Source organism: Perissodus microlepis, chromosome 3 (assembly GCF_051167445.1).
Source record: "Perissodus microlepis isolate ML-2025 ecotype Zambia chromosome 3, ASM5116744v1, whole genome shotgun sequence".
NCBI classification, from domain to species: domain Eukaryota; kingdom Metazoa; phylum Chordata; class Actinopteri; order Cichliformes; family Cichlidae; genus Perissodus; species Perissodus microlepis.
This window is the reverse complement of record NC_140463.1, coordinates 28,039,014-28,049,784: the sequence shown is the minus strand read 5'-3', so window position 1 is coordinate 28,049,784 and position 10,771 is coordinate 28,039,014. Positions and strand designations below refer to the sequence as shown.

The window sequence follows — 10,771 nt, the reverse complement described above, 5'->3', positions numbered from 1 at the left end:
ACTGTGTACGACCGTCACTGAACTGAGGTGATGGCTTACGATACCAACCATCAGCAACATATAATGCAGTCTTGACATCCCTTCCCAGGTGCTTCTAACCCCACGCAAACCTTGCCCCCATTTGACGTATCATATGATAGGGTGGAGCAAGGTCTCACAATGGTTTCATGTGCAACTTCTGGTGGTAATGACCTTTTTTCATACCTTGGTTTATGTGACAACACACATGATTAATAGCTTACAATGAGCAATCCCCACTAGGTTTTAAATACCTGTGACTTTCCACCTTTTGCTTTTAGAACTGAAGAAGCCTCTTAGTCAGTTCCTGTGATGAGTTACTGTAGGTGTTAACTGACAGAAAATATAAAGGAAATTGAAACCACTCAAGTTTTTTAATGCTGCTCATCTGTCCATCCTCTTTTAGATGACAGCCTGTTGTACGCACAGGTCTATTACACTAAAGCGAAACCTAAGAGACACAAAGGTAAGTAATGTAATAAAATAAGTACCTTATTTCTTTTGCTTCGGGTTTTACACATTTTACTCACCAAAGGAAATGAATAAATCAAGTTGTCACTTTGAACAAAGAGGCGCTTGCAATCACATTTGACAAATCATTTCTTTATTTGCAGGAAAACCAGCTCCTGCAGCAGCTGATGAAACAGTTTATTCTGAAGTTAAATCACAAACAGCTCTGGGTAACTGTGCAGAAATAAAACAGCTTTAATGTTGTGATTTGCTGTTGTAATGATTAAATCAAATGAGCTTTAAAGGATGTAAATTCGGTTTTAAATCGTCTTTATTGACTGAATTATCCTGAGGCATTTCTTTCAGATTAATGACAAGGTCAGCCTTAGCCCAAACAAGCCACTCCATACAGAATCTCAGTGAGAGGCATGTTACTGGTAACATTCCATTACTTACTTTATATTTTCTTTTAATTTTAAAAGGTAAACTTATATTTGATTATGTTCTGATTAGTATTAAGCATATTTAACTATCATCAATCTGCTAAATATCATTTAACCTATTCAGAATCATGCATGATGACAGGCCACAGACTTCCACACTCTTATCTACACCACATTCCTGCAGCCAGTCTCACACACACAGAATAATCTGCTGAGGTTGAAGGTGAATCATGCCAATGCACACAAACTCCAGACATTAAAATAATTTTCATTGCTTAATATGATAAAATATACACTATAAAGTGTATTAAGTAGTTTTTCACATTGAACTGTATCCCATTTTTCTCATTTTGCTTAATCGCTTTTCTACTAAAATAATAAATATTAAATTAGTTAAATGCTGTTGTAGGAAGCTGCATTTCTTGCACTACTCAATCTATCACAGTAATATTTTAAACTGAAGTTGGGCTATGTGGTGGCTTGCACCACAGCTATGTTTACATAACATAAACAGTGAAGCTGGAGGGTGAACGCTAACATTTTTCCATTCGATGAAAGTTAATGTGAGGGTTCCCGAAGGTTAGGGACAAATGTAATCGCATGGCAGGGTGCTATTAATGGACCAAACTTCAGTCAGGAGAACAACTGAGATAATCCATCCACAATATGAGGTTAGTCATTCATATACTGCTGCATGGGCTGGGCTGTAGTTACATGTAAGGTTTTAAAAACTGAGCTTTAAAATGAATAGCTGTAATGAAAACCGAGAGAGGCTGACAGTGATCCCTGACTGTTTTTAGGGGCTTGTTCACATTAAATAGAACAAGATACAAAGCATTAAAACATGTTAAAAATGCAACAGCCTTGATAAATGCAGAGTAGTTTGGACCTGGAAGCAGGGTTCATACTTATTATTATCACTTGTTACATCCTGTTTATGACAGTTAAAATAAACATATTCATATAAGAAATACAATTATCTCGTGTACAATGTATATGGGGTTAAATAGGCCTATAATACTGTACTGTACTGTACTGTCGCTCATAAAGGTGGTACTTCAAGAGCCATATATTTTATGAGGGTGTACTCAGTGTGAAAAGTTTGAGAACCACTGGTCTAATATAAAATATTTGCCAAATCAAACACATGCATCATAAATAATGTGATTTCCATGTTACATAGGTTGGGGCCTCCTCTGGTGCTGCAAGCCAACAAGGTGCCAGTAGAAACTGTGCTACTGTTTTCCATAGACAAAGGAAGGGGAGAGAGAGGTGGTGTGTTGAGGACAGCAAGAGAGGAAAGACAAGAGTTTGGAGAAGAAAGTAGGAACTTTAAATGGAACTCTGACTTTTAAAGGAAGACAGCAAGGAGATATGATGGAGGAAGGTAGATATGTTGTACCCCAAGAGGACCACCTGTGTGAGTCAGCACACAGCCGAGCGCTCAGCCTCGGACACTGAGAATGACCAATGCATCAGCGGGTGAGGTTCTGAGAGAGGTGGTCTAAGATCTGAGCTGACACACAGACAAACAGCCACACACAGTCACAAACGTGCATTCCCACCCTCATGCACACATATGCAAATACTCGCACACACATGGAGACACACAGAAATGAACACAGTACACACACACTCCCCATACATACTCTACCCTCAAGCCTGTGGAACATCAGAGGCAGATGATAGATATGGACAGACCAAGTGGAACACAGCTTGGCTGAAGCAAAACTTGGGTGTGGAAGGCACACAGTGCAGGTGGAGCACTGATGACTTTAACTGAGATTATTGTTGGGCGGTGGATGTAATACTTCGAGGACCTCCTTAGTCCCACTAACATGTCAATGCTGTTTTCATCCCGATCGCGGAACAGCGGACCAGCTCTTTACCCTATCAAGCCTAGCCAACCAGTCTACATGTGTTTTGTGGACTTGGAGAAGGCATTCGACCGTGTTCCTCAGTGTGTTCTTTGGGAGGTGCTTTGGGAGTATTGGGTGCCTGGCCCGTTGACATGAGCCATTCGATCCTTATACACCCATTGCAAAAGCTTTGCCTGCATAACCAGCAATAAGTCAGACTTGTTTCCGTTGGGTGTTGGACTCCGCAGGGCTGCCCAATGTCACCGTTTCTGTTCATTATATTTTGTGGACACTTGGGCATGCTAACCATCTTTGAAAGGTCAGAAATTAATCAGGCATAACATCTAACAACTAAAAACATATTTTTCCTGTTCATGAATGGCAGTAAATCATTTGGAATCTTAGTACTTATTCCTTTCCTAAGAAATTAACAAGATTAACTGGGGGCCACACAGCAAAGCTGGGTTCTCTAATGTGTCTCTATCCTTTCTTATATTTTTTCTTCTTCCTTTTCATCTGTCCATCCCATGAAGTGTACAATAAAACATTTAAAATGTGGGTACACACTGATGTAGGGATAAACTGACAAGTCTAGCTTGATACATTTACATCTCTGTCACTTTGTTGAGCAGCAGTTAAATACATGAATCAGAAAATCACAAGAAGCACAAATATAGTATTTGTACAGCAGCTGTGTTTGCAGCTCTGCTCTGCAAATATCAGACTGACAGAGTCTTGTATGTGGTCAGCAAAACAGCTGTAAAATCTGAATTTATTCCAATTGTTCTCAGTGCAAACAGTTTATAGAAGAGACGTATGGTATTTTAATCAAATGGTTTCCATCATTTGTAGCTCACTGTGTTTCAGTCTGTGTATATTGTCATACAGAAATAATACTACATATTGTAATAACTAGGGGTGGAGCCTGATAAAAAAATCTAATTAATTAGAGGCTTTGTAATTAATTAATCTTAATTAATCACATTTAATCGCAGATGAAAATTTACAACAGAGCACAAAAGTTGTTTTTAATTGAAAAGGGTTTTAGTGGGCGATAGAATCAAATAATAGACATGGACATTAATATTGTAAACTCAAGCTCTTTTAATTTATGGGAAAAAACAACATTTAAACTGCATTTCAATTCAAAACACAGAAACAAAAAAAATAATAATCCCTGGCCAAAATTGGGCAGACCTAAAAATAAAGTGCTATTTTAAGTACTTTAAGCACATTTTCAAAATGGTACTCTTTAAATAATAATTAAAAAATCAACATAAAGTGCAGTTTTTCTTCTTAAGAAAATAAGGCAGAAACATAAAAGTCTATTTGACCAGCTTCACCTTTAAACTCAGAGTAACCTTAGCCACATTATTTTGTACAATAGCCTAAAACAGTGTGATCATCAAACATTTTAGTGCAAAACATAACAAATCCATTGGAGTCACAATACCGTCATGCTTATTTAGTGTTTGTCTCTTTCAGCCAGTGACTTAGACAAATGAGCCCGTTCACATTTCAGAGCTCAAGGCAGCTCTCTTTTTTGTGACCTTCAAATTAAAACAGTCTCTAACATGGGACAGAAGTGGCAGGACTAATCAAATACTTGTGGGCCAGGACAGACAGCTGTGGGTGGGTCCCTGCTCGACTGGACCACCACTGCAGTGCGCAGTCTGTCTCACTGATGGTGGATTCTGCTCTGTACAAACTCAGGGCCCTGTTACACAGTGCTTCCTCATCTGAATCGGAGGCTGTGTCCCAATTCAGGGTCTGCACGCTTGAAGTACGCGCACTACGCGTACTACGTACGGTGCGTACTATAAGTACGAGAAGTGCGGAAGTGAGAGGCTTGTGAAATGGGACCGTATACGCTTCGTCGCGCTGTTCAGGTTGCCTAGCAACCATGATACTAACCGCGAGACACGTTACATACAGCTTTGTTTGACAGAAATGAAGGAGACAAATGTTTTGTTGGTCATTCATTTTTGTCATGAAATCACTTTGATTAGTTGAGTATCTGAGGCTGAGACCACGGGACTGTAAAACATGATTGTTGGGCTTCATTCTGTGCTGAACAATCATTTAAGATTAGTTAGTAAATAATAATTAGTTAATGTTGGTCATGAGACTAAAGTCATCTCACTGTGGTAATGTAAATATAATATGGCCAATATTATAGTATTGTCAGATTATTATGACTATATATATATATATATATATATATATATATATATATATATATATATATATATATATATATATCACTGACTTTCAGCTTGTTGTGTTTGTGGATATATGACTGACTTTAATTATTAAACATTCGTACATAAATAAGTGACGTCATATTCAGTACTTTTGACAGTTCACTCTTCGGCCGCTCCATCTTATTAGGGAAATTCCATATACATAAATGTAAATTGCAAAACTAAACCCCATCATTTAATTTGTTTTTGATTGAAATTGAATATTACTTAAACTCTCTTAAATTAACTTCCAATAAAAAAGGTTTATCATTGATTGAAATTCATTCAGAAATGTTTAACTAATGAGCTGTCACAACTTTCAAGTACAAAGTTGTTATGAAGTCTGTCATTCCCCCCCTTTTTTTTCTTTTTCCTTTTTTTTAATCCTTTATTTATTTATCCTTCTTATTTCATTGTACTGTATATTGTTACTCTTATTTGCCTTGCATGTCTACTGTACAAACTGAACTGGAATGACTGACTGTTCGCGTTATAATTTCAATAAAGTTTGGAAAAAAAAAAAACACCTCTTCGGCCGCTCCCTTCTGCCGTATTTTGCGGCAAAATTATCCACACCCACCGCCGCGCTATGAATTGTGGGATATATGGGACCACGAAGCGTGCACCGGACCACGCTTGATATTTGGGGAAATCGACGGCGCATTTGCAGTATGCATTTGAAGCACACTTCGAATTGGGATAGCCGGTGGCTCTGTTTGCAGCTTTGCTCTGCTCTCCAAACATCAGACAGTGTTTTGTATGTGTTCAGCTCAAACAGGTGTAAATTTTGGATTTTCTTTAATAGTCCTCAGTGGAAACAGTTTATAAAAGAGTCAGACAGTGTTTTATTTCAGTTCAGTTTTCAGTTTTATTTGTCATATGCAAGTTAGCACAGGGTCAACGTTTTACATTTCAGTTTAAAAAAAACAAAACAAAACATTACTCACATTTCCCAGGAACCAGCCCACTGTGTGGTCACTGACACAGCTTACATCACCATGAAAACAGCAGCACGTATAATCTGAGAGAGAGGGCAGGACTTCCTCTTGCCTCATGCCCACTTCTGCTTAAGGACACTATTTCTGTTTTGCATTAGTGTAATGAAATACTTTAAACAAATCAAGCTCAGCTTTGTCAGTTAAGAAAACCTTAATATTGTATGAATCTGTTTTCTTGGTTGTTTATAAAGTTCAGTGTCTCGGGTGGGCTGGAGCCTATCCCAGCTGATGAGAGGTGAGGTACACCCTGGACAGATGACTTTATTTGTTCATGGAAATGTATCAATTGGATATTTGAAGCAATGTAATGATTTTGTGCAGCAGCCTTTAGTGCAACATTAGCATTTTGTGGCTTCTTATGTATGTTTCTGTATGATGATGCTTCGATGCTGTGATTTGATGCTTCTAATGGTTTATGACAAACAGTATTCGGTGTGCGTGGTGTGTGAAGGTGCAGCCAGAGCTGTGCTCTTGTTGTGTTTTTGGCACGTAAGATAACCTAAACACTTCACATTTAAAAGTTATCCTGAAATTGTGATCTTATTTTGCCCTTTTAGCTGCTCAGTATATATCACATGATGTGGTGGTCAGACTATGTTAAGTTGCTATTTCTGTGTAAAAGGAAGGAAGCTGAGGGAAGAAGTATTAAAAACTCTTTATTTCCTTCACAGCTCTTTGGTATCTGCTGTGCTGCTGCTTCACTCTCTCTCTTCGCAGAAAGTTGTAGAAGTTTTCAGACGTGTCACTGCTGGATGTGAGGATGGGAGCCACTTTGCGCTGTGAGCTGGGCCTATTCTGTGAGTACATCACTGACTTCTATTGTTTGATTCATACTGATCCATAAACATGTTTTAGTAATTAGAACAGAGCATCAGTCATCACTATTTCAGGTCATGTGATCAGAAGACTCATGTTTTGTTATCAACATGTTTTGATGGTTGACTCTAATTTCAGTCTGTATGTAGAGTAGAGCTGCTTTAGTTTATCCAAGAAAGATTTGTTGTCATGGTTTGCTGTGTGGCAGGCAGGATGTTGGACCCAGGTCCAGGACTTTTGAACGGAGGAGTAAACTCAAACGGAAGCTTTAACGGTGGAAAACTTCTCATCCAAATACAAAGCAAATCTAGAAACTCAAACACTACAAAATATTCCAGGACCTGAAAACTAAGAATTGACTTGGAACAGGGAGGAAAGAAACACAGAGCATTATGCGGGTACGACCTGGCAAAAAGGACAGAGAGACACACAGGACTTAAATACACAGGCAGGACAACGAGAGGATGGGGAACAGGTGGCAACACAGCCGGGACAAATCAGACCTAACAAGAAAAGGGAAGCAAAACTGGACACACTGCACACAGGACAGGGACTATCAAAATAAAACAGGAAACACACAACAGGCACAGAGGCACAACGTTGACACTGATCAGAGAGAACACGAAGCACAGGGACAGGAGTGACAAACTGCGACATGAGACACGACTGACTGGGGAAATAAACAAGAAGACAGAACTGAACCTACACTAAACATGAGGGGCACAGGAACAAAACCCAAGAACTAGAAATCACAAAACAAAGAACAACTAAAGCTAGAAGAAGAGAACCATAAACAATAAGACTAGTAATAATAAACCAGGGGGAGGTACCTGGTTGCCTTTGGTTGCGTTTAGTTTAGTTATGTTTCACTTAGGTCTTCTGTGTTAGTCTGTCATGTTTCCTGTCTTCTGGTTCATGTTGTCAAACTTGTGTTGTCATCCTCTGTTTCCTGTTTTATGATGATTGACAACCTACAGAGACATATTTGAGTGTCGCTACTTTGATCGTGTCTGAAGTTTCTGTCTTTATTTTAGTGCTCTGTACGCTTCTCTGTACTGGATATGCTCAAGGTGACAAAACATTTTTCACTTTTTTTGTTTTTCTTTTTCATTTATCTTACTTCTGTTTACATACTACTATTTCAGTCTTAAGCACTTTACATTTTTTCTTTTTATTTATTTATTTATTTATATATCTATCACTATATTTATAATTTTGTGAATATAAACAAAGGTTGTGCCTTCAACAGTACATGAAGTGTTTCAGATTGTTAACTGTGTGGTTGTGTTGGATTCTAGATGCTGTGCTAACTATTGAACCCAGCTGGTCCAGTTTTTTCATCGGAGAGTTTGTTACATTCAAATGTGACATGAATGAAGGAAAAGACACTGACTGGTATTACAAAATCAACAGGGATGGTCGAGAAGTTTTCTCCTACAGGCCAAAGAAAGACTCCAAATTAGAAATTACATCTACACATGACAGTGGTGAATATCAGTGCATTGGTGACAGGGTGAGCTCAGGTGATAAAAAGATCAGTAATACTGTCTCTATAACTATATTAGGTAAGTCTTAAGTGACCGACAGCATAAATGTATGATCCCTGTTCAAATAATCAACTGAACAACATTTAATTAAATTTGTCATTGAAACTTGAACTTTAACCAGGACCACTGTAAAGTCAGTGCGTCAATACTCACAGACTCTGCAAGTTGTCATTAACAAAATTAACAAATTGAGTTTTAACAACAGATTCAATCGTGGATGAAATTAAATTTAATTACATTTCTAAAGGAAAAGAAGAAACATGAAAAGCTTCATAAAGTTTAAAGTGATGATGTTTCTGTTATCTAAACCAACTAATCAGCATTAGTTTGCATTCAGGGCCATAGAATGGACAACCATTTAGACTACGGTTATTTAGAGATCAGCAAATATTAATGTAAATATAAACTGTATTTTTTTTTAATGTTCTTATGTTGTTATAATGAAAAACACATTGATTTTTCTTCCTCTTTCATAACAGCATATAGACCCAGGGCCACACTGACAGCAGGAACAACAATCATACCAGTAGGGGGCAGTGTGACACTGACCTGCTCTGTGCAGAGCTCTGATGGATGGAAATATGAGTGGTTCAGACGAACCCAAAGAACCTCTGGAGTTCAAATCAGAGATCAACAAAACAGAGATATCAGAGTATCTGAAGGAGGAATCTACAGCTGCAGAGGAACAAGAGGAAACCCAGTTTACTACACTGATATAAGTGATGATGTCACCATTGAGATAACCTGTGAGTTCAGTCATTTAGTTTGAAATATACATTCACTCATGATTATCAAACATACAATGTGAAGTTTTCTGTGTTGATTTCATGTTTCTATTTGTATCTCAACTGTTAATATGTGTGAACAGTTTCCAATAAAGTTGTTGTAAAACAACAACCCAACTGGCCTCAGATATTGGATGCATGTTACAAGCCAGGTTCCTTAACTTTCACTAGCTGTTGAAAGGATAAAGTTTTGATATATCAGTGGTTAGAAATACCATTATTACTTTAGGATTAGTTTAACACAAAGTCAGGGCTGACCCGGGACCATTACTGTGAGTCACAGTGCGCAGCATGAAGGCCCTTTCACAGCTGAGCAGCATGAGCTGCTAATGCTAACTAAGAGCCAAGGATCCAGAATTTGTTTCGCTGGCTGCTGATGTAACCGGTGTGTTTCTGTGTGTCTGACGATGAAAGGTAAAAGAAAGAAAGACCTTCAAGTAAATAACTTGCTTGCTCCAGCTCCTCTCCCACAGGGGAAATGTAGAAAAGGGTGTAGTAGCGGCCGGTAATAAACCAGTCCTCATAAAGGAACAGTGCTCTTTAATGAATTCAGCACAGACTTTACATCGTAGAGGTAACAGGGAGACACAACAAGTTATCAGTTAGCCATCTAACTATACTCTAACTCTAAAACTTTACCAACTTTACCAACTCCACTTTACTCTTATTTCACAACACCACCCTCTAGTGGTGCAATATGGTACGATCATTACAGGACACAACATCTCCTCTCTCTTTATGAAAAGAGTTCACCAAATAGCGTAGTACAGAAATAAAGTAATTCACTGTTTAGCAAGTCACACATACACTTGTGAACTTAAATGTTGCAATAGTTATAACATCAGAATACTACAACTAGCAAAGCTTAATAAGCCTGAAACTATATTGCACTCCTACGTAAAATGAAAAGAAATTATTATTCCAGTTTTTCCATAACAATTTTTTCTTAGTGCATTGGTGGCAGAAAATAAGTTCTTTTTAAACCCAAGATAGAACAAGTAATAACATTTCTCTAATGTTCTTTTTCCAAGCAACCTATTATGGTACAATATAGTCTTTGTGCCAGCGAGGCTTGTACTTGACGCGTGGCAGTCTTCTGGCAGTAGGTGAGCCAGTCTGAGTGTGGTGCAGCCTAGCAGTGTCAGCGTTCTTTTCAGTCACTGGACGACAGCGTGCTAGATGAGTGGCATTCCAAATCTTTCCATCACTCAGCAAGAAGGCATTCGAGCTTTTGGCTTTTGTTACTGTTACAGGAGGGGTAAATCTGGGATGTCCTTTGGGAACATGGTGGGGTTTCCTTATCCTCACACTCTCTCCTGGTAGAAAAGAAGGTTTCCGTGCATGACGCCTACCATCAGTGTAACGTTGCATTTTCAACTGATATTTCTGAACTGAGTGACGTGCAACGTCATCCAGTGGAGACACAGCAGGAGGCAAAGGGAGGACATCCAGTTTAGTACGCATCTTCCTGCCATACAGGAGTTCATAGGGAGAGAGGGAAGTAGTTGCATGCGGTGTTGCACGGTAAACTTGAAGCCAATCCAGCACAGTCGCCTTCCATGGTTTTGACTGCTGGATTGCAGTCAAAACCGGTGCGGAGGGCACGATGAAA

The 10,771-nt window shown here is 38.6% G+C and overlaps 1 long non-coding RNA gene across 1 annotated transcript; it reads left to right on the top strand.

Moving 5' to 3' along the window:
- Nucleotides 1–6,683: 6,683 nt before the first annotated feature.
- Nucleotides 6,684–8,502, top strand: LOC146390967 (uncharacterized). Its single transcript, XR_014799869.1, has 3 exons — nucleotides 6,684–6,808; nucleotides 7,862–7,897; nucleotides 8,126–8,502. It is a non-coding gene; the product is annotated as an uncharacterized LOC146390967 (long non-coding RNA).
- The last annotated feature ends 2,269 nt before the right edge of the window (nucleotides 8,503–10,771 follow it).